This window comes from Labeo rohita, chromosome 23, assembly GCF_022985175.1.
Source record: "Labeo rohita strain BAU-BD-2019 chromosome 23, IGBB_LRoh.1.0, whole genome shotgun sequence".
NCBI lineage: Eukaryota > Metazoa > Chordata > Actinopteri > Cypriniformes > Cyprinidae > Labeo > Labeo rohita.
In genome coordinates, this window is record NC_066891.1 from 29,330,728 (window position 1) to 29,350,993 (window position 20,266).

The 20,266-nt window shown below is 34.7% G+C and overlaps 1 protein-coding gene across 1 annotated transcript in view; it reads right to left on the reverse strand.

The window, feature by feature from the left end:
• snai1b (snail family zinc finger 1b) overlaps positions 1 to 20,266 on the reverse strand; it is a 478,512-nt gene that overhangs the window by 30,432 nt on the left and 427,814 nt on the right. The window lies entirely within an intron of this gene.

The following is a 20,266-nucleotide window of genomic DNA, read 5'->3' on the forward strand; positions in this document are numbered from 1 at the left end:
AACAAGCTTCAGTGGCAATGACAAAAAGCCTTACACTGACAAAGCCTTAAGTTATAGAGTTCATTTATAAAGGTATATATAATTCTGAATAGAAAGGTGTAAGTATTTATTAAATACATCTATATTCAAATCTGACATATATTCCCAATATATAGTGGTACTTTGAATTTCTATTTTTCACAAAAGTAGTTACAGTTAAAAATATGAATCAGAATATATTGTGACCCTGGACCACAAAACCATTCTTAAGCAGCACGGATATATTTGTAGCAGTAGTCAAAAACACACTTTTTTCTTTTACGCCAGAAATCATTAGGATATTAAGTTAAAATCATGTTCCATGAGGATATCTTGTAAATTTGCTACTGTAAATATATAAAAACATAATTTTTGATTAGTTCAAATATACATTGCTAAGAAGTTCATTTGGAACTTTAAAGGTTTCACAATATTTTGATTTTTTTGCACCCTCAGATTCCAGATTTTCATATAGTTGTATCTCGGACAAATATTGTCCGATCCTGAAAAAAACATACGTCAGTGGAAAGTTTATTTATTCAGTTTGATGTATGATGTATAAATCTCAATTTAAAAAAAAAAAAAAAAAAAAAAAAAAAAAATACTCTCATGACTAGTTTTGTGGTCCAGGGTCATAAATGTATAGTTTAAAATTATAGTATATAAATCTAAATATAAGCTATAAATTTTAAACTACATCCTATATGTTCTTCTAGACCTTGAATATATATTTCTAAGAATATATAAAATATAAAACCAAATATATCGTGATAACTCTTTTACTTTTAAAAAAATAATAATAAATAAAAAATAGATAAATTGTGAATATAAAGCTATACATCCTAAAGTGTGTTTGTGTGTGCTATTAAATATAATTTTTTTCAGTTTTTACTTCACATAGAATTCATTGTGTTACCTGCTATTTATTTGTAATTATTTGTGACATTTACTAGCAATTTCTGAGTGCACATTGGAAAATTGGACTGTTTTTCAGTTTTGAAAACTATAATTTGCTTGCTCTGGCGGTTGTGAAATTAGATTACCGACAATAATTGAACCTAAATATTGCAGACTGTGCAGAAAAAGCTGCAAAAAATGCATAACAAAACTAGTGATTTAGGCACTATGCTTTAAAATCCAGCAGTCCACCTTCCTACACAGCATTTCTGGGCATTGTACCCTAGTAAACAAAGCAATTTAAAATATATTTATTTTATACTATTTTATACTAAGTATAGTTCAAATCTATGAACATATTTACTGACATATCGCTATAAAAAATATAATTAAACTTTATTTGAAGTACTACTTGTGCACAATGTACATTTCTTAATATTAAGCCTAAAATGTGTTTTAATGTCACTAGATGAGGGTTGTATGATCTTTGAATAATATCAGTCTTTAAATGCAAGATATTTAAAGTGTACCTTAAGTATACTTGGAAAAGTTCCACTTCAGCACAATCAAATATACTTAAGTATATCTTTAGTTAAACTTTAGCACTACTTCCGCACAATTAAAGTGCATTAAGTACAAAATTAGGTGTTACAATTTAGCAGACTTTAAGTATACCAGTTTGGTACTCTAAAAGTAAAATTGCATGGTATTTTTATTAAATATATACATAAGTTAATGTATTTGAACAGATTTAAAATGCATTTTAGTATATTTATTTTTCACTAGGGTATCTCTGGTACTCAAAAGTACTAAAGGATTGTGAATGTAATCATGATTATAATTTAAACAAATCCTAACTGACATCAAATGTCAAATACGTGTCTTTTAAGAAGCAAACCATGGCCGAGCTGAATTTTTCAGTTCATTTTTATTTTTTGTCTGAAATTCAGTTCGTGTAGTAACTCTCATGTCAGCCCTTTAAGATTGTGTCCAAACATTTAAAATCACTTACGCATCTCAAAAATGCTATGCACTAGGTAGTTCGCTAAACTTCACAGTCAAGCCTCCAAAAGCCTGCTGAAGTCAGGACTGTGTTTTTGTTTCTTCACACACAAGATAGTTTACAGTAGGGCATCTGTCTCTCATCCTGCAGGTAGTCACGCAACTCTTGAAGACTCCATCAAAAGAGCCGTGTCACGCTGAAAAAAGGTCCCACGATGCTTCCCGTCCTTCTTTTTGTGCTCGCTGTATTTGCATACTTGAATAGCTTGTGATTACCAACACACACGCAATTGTGGGTTTTGTTTGAAGAGCGCAGGCATGGTTTGTTTCTTTTGTTGGGCTGTTTACAGCGGGCCATTCTCTCCATTGCCGTCTCTATGACCCGCATCTATTGGAGGTGTGAAGGGGAGGTTTTAACCAGGGGGAAGTAAATATTTATGAAAGATAACAGCAGCTTGAACAAATGCTCTCAGTGATGAATGGTCATTTATGACTGAATGAGTGTCTGAAGGCTTCAATCAGATGGAACGAGAGCATTAAATCTCGTCTCTTAATGGTCCTCTGATTAGATCAGGGGCCTGTGATTGTGGGAGTAACTTTAAATATTTTTGTAAATCTTGTTTTACTTTCATACAGTGTGACAAAATGAACCGTTAAGATTGTTTTGAGCCGATAGTATTTGACGTTGAGTGAGAGCTGTGTTTCAGATGATCACTAGCAGACTAGTGTTAGTGTTCGAGAGTGTCAGTGCAATATCACCATCTAGTGGTTTTGTAGCTTTTCTAGTGAGACCCTTGTGATTTTGTTGAGACTCACTTCATACACTACCAGTCAAAAGTTTTTAAAAGTAAGTTTTATAAAAAAGTCTCTTCAATTTTGAAATATTTGTACTATTTAAAATAACTTTTCTATTTGAATTTAAAATGTAATTTATTCCTGTGATCAAAGCTACATTTTCAGCATCATTACTCCAGTCTTCAGTGTCACATGATCTTTCAGAATCATTCTGATATGCTATGTATTCTTTTTACCATCAATATTTAAATCAGTTGAGTATTTTTTCCGGGTTTCTTTGATGAATAGAAAGATCCAAAGATCGGCATTTATCTGAAATAAAAAGCTTTTGTAACATTTTACACTATGCCTTTCAAAAGCTTGAGTCAGTATATTTATTTATTTATTTTTGGGGAAAGAAAGTATACAAATTTATATTTTTATTTAGCAAGGATGCTTTAAATGGTTTAAAAGTGATGATAAAGACATTTATAATGTTACAAAAGATTTAAATTTCAGACAAATGCTGTTCTTCTGAACTTTCTATTCATCAAAGAAACCTGAAAAAAAACTATTCAGCTGTTTTCAATATGATAATAATAACAAATGTTTTTTGAGCAGACAATCAGAATATTAGAATGATAGGGACATGTGACTGGAGTAATGATGCTAAAAATTCAGCTTTGAAATCACAGGAATAAATTAAGTTATTTTAAATTATAAAACCATTTCAAAATTTTACTGTTTTTGCTGTACTTCGGATCAAATAAATGCAGGCTTGGTGAGCAGAAGAGACTTCCTTAAAAAACATTAAAAACCTTACTGTTCAAAAACTTTTTGGCAAGTATTTTTGGTAGCATGTGGAGCCAGTTTTTTGAGAAAAATAATTGTTCATAAAAGTGCAATTATTTACATACGGGACCCCTGCAAAAATAAATAAATAAATAAAAAATGCCTACGTGAAAAGGAAGAGTGCATGTCGACTGTGTACTTCAAATATTAAAAGTAGAATGTTGAAGTTTGCTTTCATGACTTTTTTAACACTTAAGAACACCTAAATTCACATTTGTTACATGTACATAGATTGTTTTAATAATATTTTTGTGCTTTTAAGTACACTTATTTTGACTAACATACTTAAAGCACATGTAAATGAAAGATTTTTAAGGAGCGTGTTATTTTTGATAGTAGAATTCAGGTAATTTAAATGTATTAAATAACAGCATCATTACAAATATGTAATTTGCATACTTCAAAGACAACAGAAGTATGAAATTAAAATAAATATGAATAGAGTGTTTTCATAACACGTCATTAATCAGCCATATTGGCAGCACTGAATGTAAACAATCCCACTGAACTGAATGAAACGTGCATATTTTACTGATTATTACTGCTGAAACTGGCCAATTATTGTCATGTTTTGGGCTGTAATAATAGGTTGGACCGGGAAAAGCATTTGGAGCACAATAGACTGCCAAAAGTTATAACAAATCAAGGAGAAGAGTGCAAAACACTGTCTGAGGATCAAAAAGCATTTGTGGCTGGCCAAACTGAACCAGGATTTCCAGGGCAAAAATCTTGACAACATTCATGTTTGTTCTTAGCATTTCCAGTCATTTAGGTAAAATATTAGGCTAATACTGTTCAGACATATCTTTACTAACTATTAACTTTAGTTTGTCAAAATATTGTGTCCTTTCCTGCTTACTACGTCCTTCTCTATATGATTTAGTAGCTTTCATAGCTTTTCATTTTAGCTTTCATCCATGGTTTAGACAGCATTAATTAGCAGAACAATGTATTCAGTAGTACATTAACTGTGCAATCCATGCTGTTGTTTACATCCGAGTATCGCCAATATGGCCGTGCATCCGGGTGCAAACACTCTGTAAGTTCTACTTAAGTGGGTTAAAAATAATATTATATTTATGATATAAATTTAAACTACACTTACATTTTTGCTTAACTGCACATAACATGCAATTAAGTCAAAATGTAATATTTAGCTAAAACGCAACACAATGCAATGCATTAAAATGCAGTAAATAAGTAAAACACCTGTATAAAATAAATACTGAAAATTCCATTTGGTCCTGTTTATATGGAATTTATAAAATATGATGTTGTGAAGCAGTAGCATTGACAGGATAGCTCAACATTAAATATGTTTTTGCGCTATTAAAATGTCCCCTGGGTCTTTGTGATTCTGAACAGAACTGGAAGATTAAGCTTCATCCCATTAATCTCCATGTAAAGGCATGTACTGTACATATCTACTGACAAGCATTAAACCAAATCAGTCTGTGCAGCAGGACTCTGAGCCTTTCATGTCAGTGTAGTTTTCATCATGTGTTCCCCGATATCTATTCGAATATAGATACGAGGATACTGCAGGAAGACACAGTGGATCTCCACAGCGAGTGGAAGAAGCTTCAAGTCGATAGCAGAGATGCTGGAGACGGAAAGCAGAGACATGTTGAAGAGAGTGTTACAACACACACAGAGAGTCTAATCGTGAAGCACTTCTCTTGCTCTGGAATGCTGGTCTTGAATGAGATGTCACACACACACACACACACATTCTAGTCATTAACCTCATAGACACTTTCACCATGACAACAAGCCCTTCAGTAAACAGTTCAGGATGTTTACTGTTTCCTTTTCCTGTTCTGACTGACACAATGCATGACCTTTGACCTCACCCTCACTGGCTTTACTTACCACCCGCATTGAGGTTGTTACCTACCTAAACTCACACGAATGACCTGAAATGATTGTTGAGGAGAGTGTGATCATGGCCGTTGCCAGGTTTTGAAAATTAGTGAGGTCCAAGGTGGGGTGGGTGATCATTTTTAAATTATATCCTATTCATTGCATCAAAATTTCTTAATACTTTACTATAGCTAGGAGTGGATACTTTTATCCGTTGTTTATTATTCATGCAACAATACATATTATATATATAATTTTTATTAATAACTATTGCTATAGTTAATAACTTTGTCTGTTGCTCTTATGATTGTTTATAGCATGATTGAAAAGTGATGTCACTTGCAGCTGCGCGCGCATAGTCGTTGCAGAAAAACACTGTTAACAAGTGGAGGTAAACGGGTAAAATCCATTGAATACGAGAAAAAATAAAAACATTTTTATGCCTTTTCATGTCAAAATTGGAATGCAAATAATTTTTATAGCATACTGTCATCAAAGACGCCATTTGAAGTTAAACGCAGACGTTTAAACGGACAGACTATGGATGAAAACTGCTATGATTACTCTACTTTTAAAGCATAAATTTGATTTAAACAATTAGGTCTACATAATATTCACATATGCTGTTCATAGGGGATGTACTGTATTAGCCCTACAGTTACAGCATGAAATATTATTTAAACCTATTACTATTAACATTTTTACTAAACATTTTTTAATTTTATCTCATAATTCTGACTTTTTTTCTCACAAATGCAAGTTTATATCCTCTAATTCGGACTTTATAGCTCGATTTTACAAAACTAGTGAGTTTGTTAATTCTGAGGGAAAAAAGTGTGGAATATAAACTCTGAGCCAAGGGGAAAAGAGAGAATGACGAGTTGGGTGATATAATCTCGGAATTGTGAAAATAAAGTAAGTAATTTTGAAATATAAAATCAAATTTACCTTTTTTATTCTTTTATTCCATGGCTCCATTGACTGTCACTTGAACCGCCCACAAAAAAACGTCATCCTTGTTTCAGATCTGTAAGACTCTCCCACTATCTAACATCAATTTCGTTGAACAACAGTGTTTATCGCTGGATGACAAGCTCTTGTAATATGCAGAGAACATTTTAAAATGACATCTAATCAATATAATCTATACTCTTTTTTAAATCTTAGTATTTTGTACCGTATCTGTGTAATTGTCTAGCTGTAAAGACTATCTCTCCCAGGGTTTTCATGCTGCGTGCACATCCTGAATGTTTACAAACAGATAATTGGTCTGTACTGACATAGACTTCTTCATGGCTAGTGTTTGCGTATTTCATTTCATTCTGTAACCTACTTGTTCCACAGATCTGTGTACTGACGTTAAATGCTACTTTTTGACAGCGTTGATAACGTTTATGACAGATAATATTATGGTATTTTTTTTCTCTTACCGAATGTGGTATCCTGTCAGAAATAACTTGTCTGTGGGCTTTTTTGATTACTGTCAGTTAAAGTGCTGGCAATGCAGTGTTGCCAGATATTGCTATTGAAACAATCAAAAACTGCAAAGTAAATACAAATTACCTGAAATTATTTAAAAACTTTTGCAAATAAGATAAAATAAAGATATCGCTGACCCTAAACTGCAACTTCCTACTTTATTAACTTTCTAAAGTGTCAAATTAAGAGGAAAAGACAAGCCATTATAATAGTTGGATCTGGCAACACAGAGGCTGAGCCCACGCCCTCACTCACAACTCTCTCTCTCAAGACTCGGTTCACTCCGACTTACATTCTTGCAAACTGTCTAAACTGAATTATACATGTCATGCAGACATCCATATGAGGAGTTTAACAGCTAATTAGTAATTCAGAGAAATTATTGTATTTTTGAACATGAAAAATTTACAGAGGTCCACCCCTCTGTGACCTTATAGCTGGCTACACTGCCGTCTTACCTTAGACCCACCCTGAATGAGCAGTAACAGTCAGATCGCCATTGCTTCGATGCCAAAACAGGGATGTAGACAAGAATGGCTCTGTTGTTGGATGTAATAATAAACATAGTAGTCGTCATTTACTCCTGACATCTGAGTCACTGAAGATGCAGTGGAGACTGAGAGTGATGCATGAACTACGTTGGAAACATATTCACTGGATAAATTATTAGTTGCACATAAATAAGAAATTCTAAGGCATTTTGATCACTGAGAACTCTGGAGTATGTACCATAGCATTGGCGTAGTGCATTTTGCTTTGGAAAGCTCTACTAAGTTTGAATAAGTTTGCCTTTATCCATGTGCCTTTGTAACTCATAAGAAGTTCTTGTTAAGCAAAGAGACATGATAATATGAACCCAAACACATCACTCTCCTCTTTGTTAATATAGACAGACTGTTTCTAAAATTAGCTTCTCTCCTCCAAACTGACTCTCTCCTGAGAGGAAGAGCAGGAAAGGAGGCCGAATGGGAATTAAAGGGGAAGAAGAAAAAGAAGAAGCTTTGATTGGATCCAGATGGCACAGCGATGGCTTACTCCATGTCATTATCCAATCAGAGCAGAGTTTGATCTCATTATCCAATCAGACAGTTGCGTGTCTGTGATGTCTGATCTCTGCAGGGAGTGCCGATTTAAACATGAATGAAGCTCTCAGTCTCTGTGACTCATTTACTGAAAACATACATACACATGCAAAGCATTATTGAGAAAATGTGTGTGGTAATGGCAGAGATGGATTTATAACTCTATGAGTTGCCTTGCTGTCTACTGACTACATAAATGTAACCGCAAACAACGATTAAGCATTAATATCTCAAATGGACGACTAGGTGACACAGTTGTGATGTATCGTTCCTAATATGTGTATTTACTGCAAAGTCAACAGTGTTAAATCTTCACTGATGTACGTTTTTGGTGAAACAGCTGAAAAATACACAATACTTCTAAAAGAGACAAACAATAGATGAAATATAGATACTAGTTCATGGGATAATTTATATCATCACATCGCCCAGCCCTAAAAGCACTCTCTGTTACAGCATTTTGTTTTAAAGGTTGTAGAAATGAATTTAAATTTTTTATTGTTTGTGAAACTACTAAACATTTTACACTGATGCTGTTCACAGTGATATAAGCAGATGATCATTTAGAAATTATTGTAATTCTCATAAAATAAATGTATTCAAATGTTTAATGTTTTCTCAGAATATCATGTTTTTCATTCACTTTGAACATTGTGTTAAAAGGAAAGCCAATTAGTCATTATGGGCCACATCCAAAAATGTATCAGTCCGCATCTGCTAAACGATGAAATAAATCTAAATTGTTGGTGTGTATACCAGATTTTGTGTGAATTGTATAAAATACACTACAATGCTGGGTTAAAAACAACCCAACTTGGGTTATTTGGCAACCCAGCGCTGGGTAAATATTGCACAGAACACATGCTGGGTTATTTTGACCCAGCTGGTTGGGTTAAATGTTTTTACCAAACATGTGGGGTTATTTTATTTAAGTCAGCTACAGTTTAAAAATGATAATATTGCTGGCTTAAAATGGACTGGAACTTATAAAAACACACAGAATTACTAGAGGCAACGGCAATAATCAAAAGATAAACGTTTATTATTAAAGGAGAAGTCCACTTCCAGAACAACAATTTACAAATAATTTACTCACCCCCTGTGATCCAGGATGTTCATGTCTTTCTGTCTTCAGTCGTAAAGAAATTATGGTTTTTGAAGAAAACATTTCAGCATTTTTCTCCATATAGTGGACTTCATTGGTGCCCCGATTTTGAACTGCCAAAATGTAGTTTAAATGCAGCTTCAAAGGGCTCTAAACGATCCCAGCTGAGGAAGAAGGGTCTTATCTAGAGAAACGATCACCAACATCCTATTAGGTTCTGTACTGGAATTAGTTCACCTGTTTCGAGTCTTCTGGTTTTTGGAGTCATTCATTCATCTTATGCATCTCACGTGATGAACAAACGACTCGAGCCCGAAGACTCGAGAGATGAACTAATCAATCCTTTTCTGGCTCACACTGCATTGGTTTAGCTTATGGAGCTGTCACATGATGAACGAACGACTCAAACCCGAAAACTTGTCGGACAAGAGGTGAGGTGAGTTAATCATAGACTAAAGACCCAGGTAAACAATGAATTAATCTTTTCTGTTTCTCATAGCATATAGTTTTGTCTTGTTTGTAGTGTGATCAATGTTTGTGTAAGCAGTAGATGTGTTAGGAAAGTAACACGTAACATTTTAATTATATTTTGCTAAAATGAATAAAATGACTCAAAAAAAGATTTGTTCATTTTGCTGAATGAGACTCAAAGGTCAGAGTCGGTAAAATGATCCGAACTTCCCATCACTACTACGAATCACGTCTAAGTTTATCATCTGTGTACTCCGGCTCAAAAAGGTCTAGTATGGCAAAAAACTGCATCTCTCTCTTTTCTCCTACAACTTCAGAATCGTCCGACATCGTTGTACCTTTTTGTTTGTAAACAGCATTTGACTTACTTGCACTTTCTTAGTCTTTGCGCATTCGCTTTGTAAACACTGGGTCTGTAGTTCGGCGTGACCTTTCGACGTGATTCAATAGTACATAGCGTAGTGAACACGCATCCCAGAACCTGTGCTACACGACATTTGTGCTTAAAAAGTATACAATTTTTTATTTTCAGAAAAAAAAAAAAAAAGACCGATCGTTTCGCTAGATAAGACCCTTGGAAGACCCCTTTGAAGCTGCATTTAAACTACATTTTGAAAGTTCAAAATCGGGGCACCAATGAAGTCCATTATATGGAGATAAATCCTGAAATGTTTTCCTCAAAAACCATAATTTCTTCACAAGTGAAGACAGAAAGACATGAACATCTTAGATGACAGGGAGTGAGTGAATTATTTGTGAATTGGACTGGAAGTGGACTTCTCCTTTAAGCAAGAACACATGTACAAAATACAACACAAACTGAATTTTTTGGGGTTAATACAGCACAGTTTACAATATTACATACATTTAAACTTGTTTAACTAGCATTTTAGACATAAAAATGTAACATTTAAAAGTAGCATTTTAATTTTAAAGGATTCAACCTGCCCATAAACAAACAGCATTGACATTAGAGAACATATTTTAATATCAAGTTCAATTAAACTTAGTACTATAACAAATAAAATCCATTTATTTTATGCACTGAAAAAGGCATTTCCATCATGCAAAGTGACCGCTGCTAATGCAGCTGACAGACATATCGTCCTTATGTTGCGCTGCATAAAATAATACAGTTTACAGCACAGTAAAGACTTCATCAATAATTCAATCAAATAAAATGTACACAAACCTTTATGTCACTGAAGAAGTGCTGAGAACTGCTCTCTCCTGTAGAGGACACAAAAAGCCTGTGCTTTGAGTGTAACTCGGCAGCTGGGATGTTTCATCAGAGACAGGCTCAACCAAAGACTATAGAAATGCAAAGACAGTTCACTCCTATACTTGTGAATGGGAGAAACTGCAACGCGCAATATGGTGGAATAGTCCCCGCCCTCTAAATGAAAGAGCCAGTCGCTGATTGGTAAAGTCACTGCAACACTGCAGTGGCCATTAGAAGTGCCGGTTCCCATAGAAACCTGAGGCTTGACTGGCCAATGCACATGCACAGTTGTTACCCCGTTGTGGCTGCGTATGCACATTGGCTGGTCTAGCTTGAAAAATAAGTTTTTTAAACTTTAAGAAACAACATTCATGGGGCAGTTCATTTTAGATTTTGTTGCTGATTTGAAATATGTAATTGAATTGCGAGTTCAGCGAGCAGTTTTTGAGATTTCAGGATTCCCCTCTGAACACTCCCCAAGTGAACTGACTTTCCTTGAAAGGGTCTTTGGCTCAACCATAGGGCTCAACCCAGTGATTGAGTAGAAAAAAAATAATCCAGTGTTAAAAATGACTCCGCAACTTAGTTATAGAAAAACTACCCAGCACCTGAGTAAAAAAATATTTAAAATAACCTAATAAAATGACCCAGTAAGTTGATCCCAGCATTTGGGTTACAAAAAATAACCCAGCACCTGGGTAAAAATATTAAAAACAACCCAATAATTGACCCAGTGGGCTGAATAATTTGGGTTAAAAAAAAAAAAAAAACAGCATGTTTTACAGTTATTTTTTCAGTTGGACGAAATATTAATAATTCTCAGCACTGAATGAAATTTGAGATGTTGCATTGAGCTCTATTAGCTATACTTTAAAATGCTGACTCAGGGTTACCAGGTTCACTATTGTTTGGAGAAGAGAAGCCTCTCTGCCAATTTTCAAAGAACGTTGTGTTTTTTTGTGTTTTCCCAAAAACAGATGTGTGTGAAAAGGCGTAACACACTACAATCAACTGAACGTCGGCTAAATACACACATCTGCACATCTGTAGAAAAGAGTAAACATCTTTTACATGCAGCCAATGACACAGTTTACAGATTGTAAACAATCGGAAACTGTGCCCATGGGAAGAGACTGAGTAAGTATTATATAGTAGGGTATTATACATTTAAACATTTGCCATATACAATACTGTACATGCCACGTAAGTTATAATTGCTAAAACAAATTGTTTTCGTAAATTTGCTTGTGTTTTCAGTAATGAACTTGCAAATAAAGTGGGAGATTTGGGAAAGTGGGAGAGATGAGATGAGAAAAAAAAAACTGATCATCGTTGTGTTTTTCAAGTGCAAACAGTTTTATCTGCCCCTAAAATATACTCAGGAAAAAAACTTACAGCAGTATACTAAAATTGCTCCTAAAAACACAAAGATCTGTTCATTTTTGGTGTTGTTGATACTTTGTGCATGTTTTTCACGTAAGTGTGTGCCTAAAATGTTGACAACGCAGCTTTTCAACAAAGACTGTTGAACAATAACCTTTTCTGCTGTTGATTTGTGATGTTTACAACAGGAGGAAGAACATACACATATGGGCCACTTTTACCTGTAAATTAGAACAAGATGGACCTCAGCAACATGATTAGTACCAGCTTTGTGTTGAGTTAGTTTGACCACATGGAGAACAAACGTAGGACCTGTGTGAAGTTTGACAGGGGTGTGTCGCCCTCTAGTGGCAGTTGCTACTATCATTATGAATGTCTTCTTGACACACAGTCCAGTTTTGTTATTAATCAGTCATTACTTGATTATTTGCATCCACCTTATTTTAATGTATGCTGCTTGACATTGCAGATTGGTATTTCTTATTATATTATTTTAATGCGTTGTCATAATTTTAATCACACAGGTTTGTAGAGCAAATGGTTCTGCCGTTTACTGTGCATTCTATTTCAATTAATGAATCAGATGTTTTGCAGAAAGACAGAAAATGTCTTAATTAAGTGTTGCAAAACTTCGCCATTACATCAGTAGGAACTCATAACAACCTTGACTGATAATCTAAACTTTAGGTTTAAATATTCCATTATTATCTAGATTACTAGTATTAGGCTACTAGATCATTTATGCAAGGTATGTAATTAGCATAATTTATTTTGTGGCATAATAATGACTTTTAAATTACAGACACTCAGCCCATCATCATGAGAATCAGTGGGCGAGGAACCCAGTAATCAAAAGTTATTCTAACTCATTACAGAAGTTTCATATAAGCACTTCCTCCAGTGTAACATCTAATAAACACAAGTACAATGTCAGCTGATTCAAACATTACAGCTCAGATTACTGCAGTACACTAACCACAGCAAGACAATCCTCTGACCGCAGTCATTCTACAGTCTACGTTTTGAACCTAGCTTTAACAGTTTTATAAAGAGTATGTGCAAATTAGCTTGTAGGTACATAACATTTTGGTGTTGTTTGTGTCTGAGTGAGAAAATAATTCATATAATTTGAATGATGTTGTCATTGGATGCATTTTGTGCCAAAGGAATGGAAAATAATCCACATCTTAGCCCTCATCAGAGGTCGCGTTAATCGGAATATTTTTTTTTTTTAATCTGAAGGCTGTCTGTCACTTTGACAGATTACACTGAGGGTGAACTATTGTAGATTGTAACTGTAATTCCCAGCCCTGTCCAGTTGGTGGCAAGTGTGCTCCAGTGAAGCAGCAGATCACGGGATCCAGAACAAAAATGAAACTGTAACCAAAGTCCCTTTAAGGCAAGTCATTTCACTCTGCAGCCATCTTCGAAACGCCTCTCGGGCAGGCAAGTGCAGCTCCTATCGCTTTGAATGGGGAAACATCAAATTGTCCAAAACTGTTCACCAAGCTTACGATTAAATTTCATATTTGAATCGTTAGCAAGTTTGGATCGCTATATCTTGAATTACGGTCAACTAGTGAAATGACATTTGATCCGAGACATCAGAGCTTGTGTTAAAGGGCATGCCAGGTGAAGCCTCGATTCCAGGCTTGTTAGCTTAGAAATCACTTTCGTAGAAGCCTCACTTTCTGTCCAGTCATGTGCGCAATTCACTTTGCGTGTCCTTCTTAAATTCTTAAATACCCAGTCATACAAGTGATATGAAGAATACAAATTATTTCAGGAAAATTAAATATTTGCCATACACAATGTGTACACTAGTCTTCTATTGCATCATATTGATATTTGTACTGGCATTTAATGGCACTGTTCAATGGGTAAATTAATTCATCCGACTCAGAAATTCAACAAACAAACACACACATGGTTAGGCTTTTATTTGTGCATTTAACATGAGCCGATCTACGGAAATTGTGGTGAATGCTTCTTCCGACGGAGATTCACAGGCTTTTGGCTGCTTTATTTTTTACTAACCATCAGATCGGGCTGTTTTCGACACTCTCAAAGCTTTGAATCTTTTCCCGAAACAGTCAGAGGACAGTCTCGGTGTTTCACGAGGCTTCTCTTGTCCGTCACTCCTGTCAACTGTTGAATGAATGAGTGTCACATCTCGCTTGTTTACTTTGAACCGGAAGACGCTCCCACTTTTGAGGCAATTTCAAGGCAGGAAGGCATCAAGGCACGTCCAAATACAAATTTGATTTCACTTCCTGCCCCCGGAGGTACCTTCTTCTGACCGAATTTTGAAGGCAGCTTAGATGTATCCTTCGCTGCCTTAGATATCCCACAATTCTGGTTTTGGTGGTCAGTTTGTGTGTAAATGTGCATTTCTGACTAAGTTTGTGCACTTTTGATGTTATTTCTAGCGAGAAACCAATATTATAACATCTAAATATTTGTTTAGTTATCATCAAAAGTCGTTCTATTTTGTTGTAGATCATTAAACCGTTATGCTGCCTCAGAAGTTTGTCCGAAATCAGTTTCATGAGGTGCAAAAACACTGCCTGCAAAGTCATTGACTGATAAGGCAGCGAGGCAGCAAGTCAGCTGTCTAGGCTTTCAGACACAGCCGTAGTGACACACTGACTTTACTAATCAACGATTGGCTCTTTCATTAAGAAGGCGGGGCTTTGCGACCATAATGAGCGTTGCATCTTTCCCCATTCAAGTCTTGGGTATTCTATAGTCTTTGACTGTAACAAATGTTTTAATATGCGTATCATGTGATGACGCACAGGCGAGTACACAGAAGCTAAAACAATCTATCACACCACATTAAAGAGCGTCAAAATGGTATTTATTGCTTGAATTTCCTAAGGAAATGGACAGAATTTGAAATCTGAGACTTTGTTTCATATCAAAAGTAACACAAAGCTTAAGACGCATTATGTACTGTTCATTAACTGAAAACAGGTCGATTGGGATTTAAGAATCGATATTGGTTCATAAAAATTGCATTATATTAAAGTCGCTGTCACTGCTGGGTGTGGTGTTGAATATGAAAAATAACGTAGTCTCGTCTGTTCATCTTTTCAAAATGATGGACTCTGGCCCACATAGATGCTGGTTGTTTGAAGTGTTTTGAAAAATTGAATTGAAAAATGTGTCCTTGACAGTAAAACACAGTAATCATGTGTAATCAGCAAGTCTGCTGATCATGTGTGAAAACATTTATACATCATTTGTTCCCAAAATCAAAATGTTTTGTGAAAGAAATATATGTTCGAAAAAGTGTTCTTGCATTTGTGTGTACAGTACATTGTACAGAATATGCATACAAGTCAGTTCACCTAAATTTCTATAATTCTTATATTGAACACAGATTGTTTCAAAGCAGTAGTAAAAATTCAGATTCTGCTGTAAAGCAGCTCTGGTCAAGTCAATAGTGTCATTATACAACTCAAAGGTCAGTTTAGATTCAGTTCAGGTCAGTAAAGTTGAACATCTTGGACGTGAACATCTTGGATGACAAGGGGGTGAGTACATTATCTGTACATTTGTGTTCTGGAAGTGGACTTCTCCTTTAACACAAAGGCTAAGTTTATGCAACTGGCCCCTGGTAATGTGTTTTATAAGCCACCGTAGGGAAATAACTATAAAGAATAATAAAGTGCAGTAAACGGTAAAACTGTTTGGACTACAAATCAGTGCATTCATAATTAAGATTAAAATAATATGGTAAGACACACCAGGTTGCAGTATCAAGCAGCAAAACAAGCTGTTCTGTACAGCTAAAAACAGCTGGAAGCGGCTGAGACCAGAAGCCAGACACATTAAATTTACAAATGGCCATGCCCACTCTTACAGGAAAAATAAGGTGGATACACAGTGTAAATAAGATGTACAGTAGTGTTTTATATTTGTCGTGTCTGTGTTAAGTTGGTGTGCATGTGGCTAATCATTTGGAGTTATTATGCAAAAAATAAATAATAAATTAATTAATTAAAATAGTTAAAATAGTTAAGAGTTTAAAAAAAATGTTTGCTTTTGCAAGATGCATAATGTTGCGTGCATGCTAGTCATATAGTTTCAGAAACTGAACAATTAAAAAAAAAAAAAAAACACTGTACTATCTGCTTAATGTTAATAACACTTGCAACACTGATTAAAGGCCTACATTTACATAAACAGTTAATCATCTTATCAAATTAAAATATATCGAGCATATTGCATATTATGGACATTGTCCACTCAGTATAGAGACTAGTGGACCTTTATAATATTGTAGTGATCCATTTTCACAAATAGAGGGAGACAAAACACAATTGTTTTTGAGCTCCAGAGATCTTGGAAAACAGCACCTGTGTGGAAAATCACTGAAAGGATTCTGGTTAAATAGTAAAAAGATGTATTATTATTATTATGTTCTATGGAAACTGCTGAGCCAAATGAGTGTACTGCTAATTACCTTCTTAATGGACACTAATAATATTTAATATATGGTCAAATTACACAGAGAATACATTTCTGTGAATTTTGATGTTATAACAACCTTGTAACAATGTTAATAGAATTTATGAAGAGATGGAATGTGTCTGTAAAAGAAACGTGCGTGTGTACCTGGTATTGCCTATGAGGACCAAATTATGACCTTGTGGGGACATGTTTTAATCCTCATGAGGAAACAAGCTTAGAAATCATACAGAATGAAGTGTTTTGAAAATATAAAAATGCCTCTAGTTTTGTGTTAAGGAGTATGTTTAGGTGTAGGGTTAGAGAAAGGGGACAGAAAATACAGTTTGGACAGTATGAAAACTTTTATGCCTTTGGGATGAACCCATAATCATAGGAATACCAGTGTGTGTGTGTGTGTGCCTGGTATTTCCAGTGTTATGGGGCACAAATGTCCCCACAAGTATAGTAATACCAGTAAATCTTGACCTTGTGGGGACATTTTTTGGGGACAAGCTTATTAATTATACAGAATGTAGTGTTTTGAAAATCTAAATACGCTGAAAGTTTCCAGTGAGAGGTTAAGTTTAGGGTTAGGTTTAGGGTTATGGGTAAGGGGGTTAAAAATACAGTTTGGACAGTATAAAAAGCATTATGCCAATGGAGTGAACTCATAATGAAAGGAATACCAGTGTGTGTGTGTTTGCAGAGGTTTAGATGCAAGAGTTTCTGTCCTCATTCCACCCAGTTTCACATATTAATAATGAAAGAACCCCTTACCCAGCACACACACACTTTCCCATTGTCTCTATAATGCTAATGTATCTGCCTCAGTGTGTGTCCATGTCTGTCTGTGTTGATGCATAATTAACTGTTTGAAGCTTGAGTTACTCAATACATTATTGAGAGGCAGGTGACAGTTTCCTTTGCCTGTAGTTATACAGTGACCAAAAGACAACAGATTCATTTCTTAATAAATAAATGAATAAATTAATGAATTCCTCCCACCTGCAGTCTGCTCATGTTTACTCAGATAAAATACATAAAACCTCAGAGTCATGATGGCAGACAATAAATGAACATTTATACTTCACAGAACCAAAATTAATTTCTAGACATACATTTTTTAGTAGCAGACCAAAAGAATATTGATTTGTTCAATTGTTATATTTCATTTCACAAGGTTTGCAATTCCTTCAACCCTGTTTGAACAATTTGTGACATGTCTGAGGAATTATTTGTTTAAAAAAAAATTGGTTTTTGCAGTGATGCCATAGAAGAACCATTTTTGGTTCACCAAAGAACCTTTCAGTGAACAGTTTTTAAAAGAACCGTTTTGAAGAACATTTTAAAAATGTTTTTGACTATAAAGAACCTTTTCTGCATTTAAAAGATTCCGTGGATGTTCAAGGTTCTTCATGGAACCGTTGATGCCGAAAAAGAACCTTTATTTTTATGAGTGTAATTGTCTGCACGCTAAGTGCAGAAAATCATGTACTGTAGTAAATCAGCTGAGCTTTAAAACAAAACCAGATCAGGACCATTTCACCTAACGACATCCATTGTTTATGTGACAAACAGATCGTAAATAAACCAAATGTTGTGTTTTCAGTGAGGTCTGTCTTCTCCCCCGAGCTTCTGTTGAGCATCTCGGAGACAAAGAGATGTTTTTGTTTACTCTGCATTATCTGTTTTTTTATTTAATAAAGCCACAATACCACTCTCACTGCACCTGCCTAGCTCCCAGAATGCATCTGGAGCTGCAGACACCTGTCATTATTGACCTCTGACCTCCAGCTGGAGCTCTGAGGTCACAAACAGACACATGAGCAAAGGTGTAATTAACACACAAAGACAGACCTGTCAGTAGGCTTTGAAATTGCTTTGGAGATACTGTCAAGATACAGTTAATATTTGGCTAATGATAAAATGAACTTAAGGCTGGTTTTGATTCATAATCGAATTATTTTGTATATGTAGTAGCTGAAAAAAGGTATTTTAGGGCATGTATTCTTTGTCCTTTACAAATCTTGATAAATAAACCTTTTTGGTTACCATAAAATGTATACAGAACAGGGATTTGAAGGAATAGTTCTTAAAAAGTGAATAATTTACTCACATCTTTCCAAATCTGCTTAATAAACTTTCTTTCTTCTGAAAAACACAAAAGGAGATGTTTTGAAGAATGCTCATGCTGCTCTTTTCCATGCAGTGATAGGTTTGTGTGATAAATTGCACAGATTAAATTTGAGACCTACAGCAGAAGGAAACTTTTCCAGTGAATTTGAGCAGAAACAATAATGTTTGGTGTAAGAAAGTGGTTTGGAACAGCATTAGGGTGAGAGAATGACATAAATGTGTGCAGACGTAAATGTCAGGAATGTGTTTAGGGTGAACTGTCCCTTTAAATGTTCCGTCTGAAGCAGACGATTGTGGTGTTTGTTGTGTAAGTTGTAGATAATGGTTTGTATGTGTGCTGTATAAACAGGTGTCCAATAGCTCCAGCGCATGTCATGTGTCAAACACACTCTTATCAGATCTGTGCTCGGAAACAAATGCAATATCATACTCAGTCAACACTTGTGAGAGACGACAAACACTGCAGATTTACTTACATAAATAAATAAGTCAGAAACAGTAAAGGTGGTAGTGAAAAAAAAATGATGCTGATGATGAGTATATAGACCAATTCGTAGTAGATGTCACAGATATGTCACTTGCAGCTGCGCGCGCATAGCGGCAGAAAAACACTGGTAACAAGTGGAGGTAATCGAGTAAAATCCATGGAAAAAGAGAAAAAAAAAGTTTTTTTCTACCCCTTGATGCCAGAATTGGAATGCAAATAGGTTTTATAGAATACTGTCAAAGACGCCATTTGAAGTTAAACACAGACATCTAAATGGACAGACTATGGATGAATACTGCTTTGATTACTCTACACTTAAAGCATAAATTTGATTTAAACAATATGTCTACATAATATTTACATATGCTGTTCGTAAAGGACACATTGCATTAGCCCTAAAGTTACAGCATGACATAATATTTAAACCTATTACTATTAACATTTTACATAACATTTATTTGTTGTATCTCACAATTCTTTTTTCCTCACAGATGCAATTTTATATCTCCTAGTTCGGACTTCATAATTCGATTTAACTCAACAATGGTGAGTTTGCCCATATAGCAAAAAAATTTATTTTCAAATATATTTCAAAATATACAAAAAATGGCCAGAAAATATATTTGCTAAAATATATTTACATCAATATATGTTCTACCAATATTTTTTTGGCCACATATATATATATTTTTTAAAAAAAGTGTTTAAAAAATATATTTTGACCTCTGTATATTTCAGTCAACAAAAGGCATTTTCTTGCCACAGAAAATACATTTCATTTAGCTTCACTGTTTGCAACATATATTTAGCTTATATTTCAAATATATTTTGGCCACAAAAAATATGTATCTTTTGCCATATGGGTGTCAATTCTCAGGGTAAAAAAGCCAGAGCTTTTTTCTCATCAGAATTGTGAGATATAATCTCGGAATTGTGAAAATAAAGTCAGAATTTTAAAATATAAACTCAGATTTGCCTTTTTTAATTCTTTTACGCTATAGACTGCTACTTTCCGACCATCAATTTCTGCAATCAGA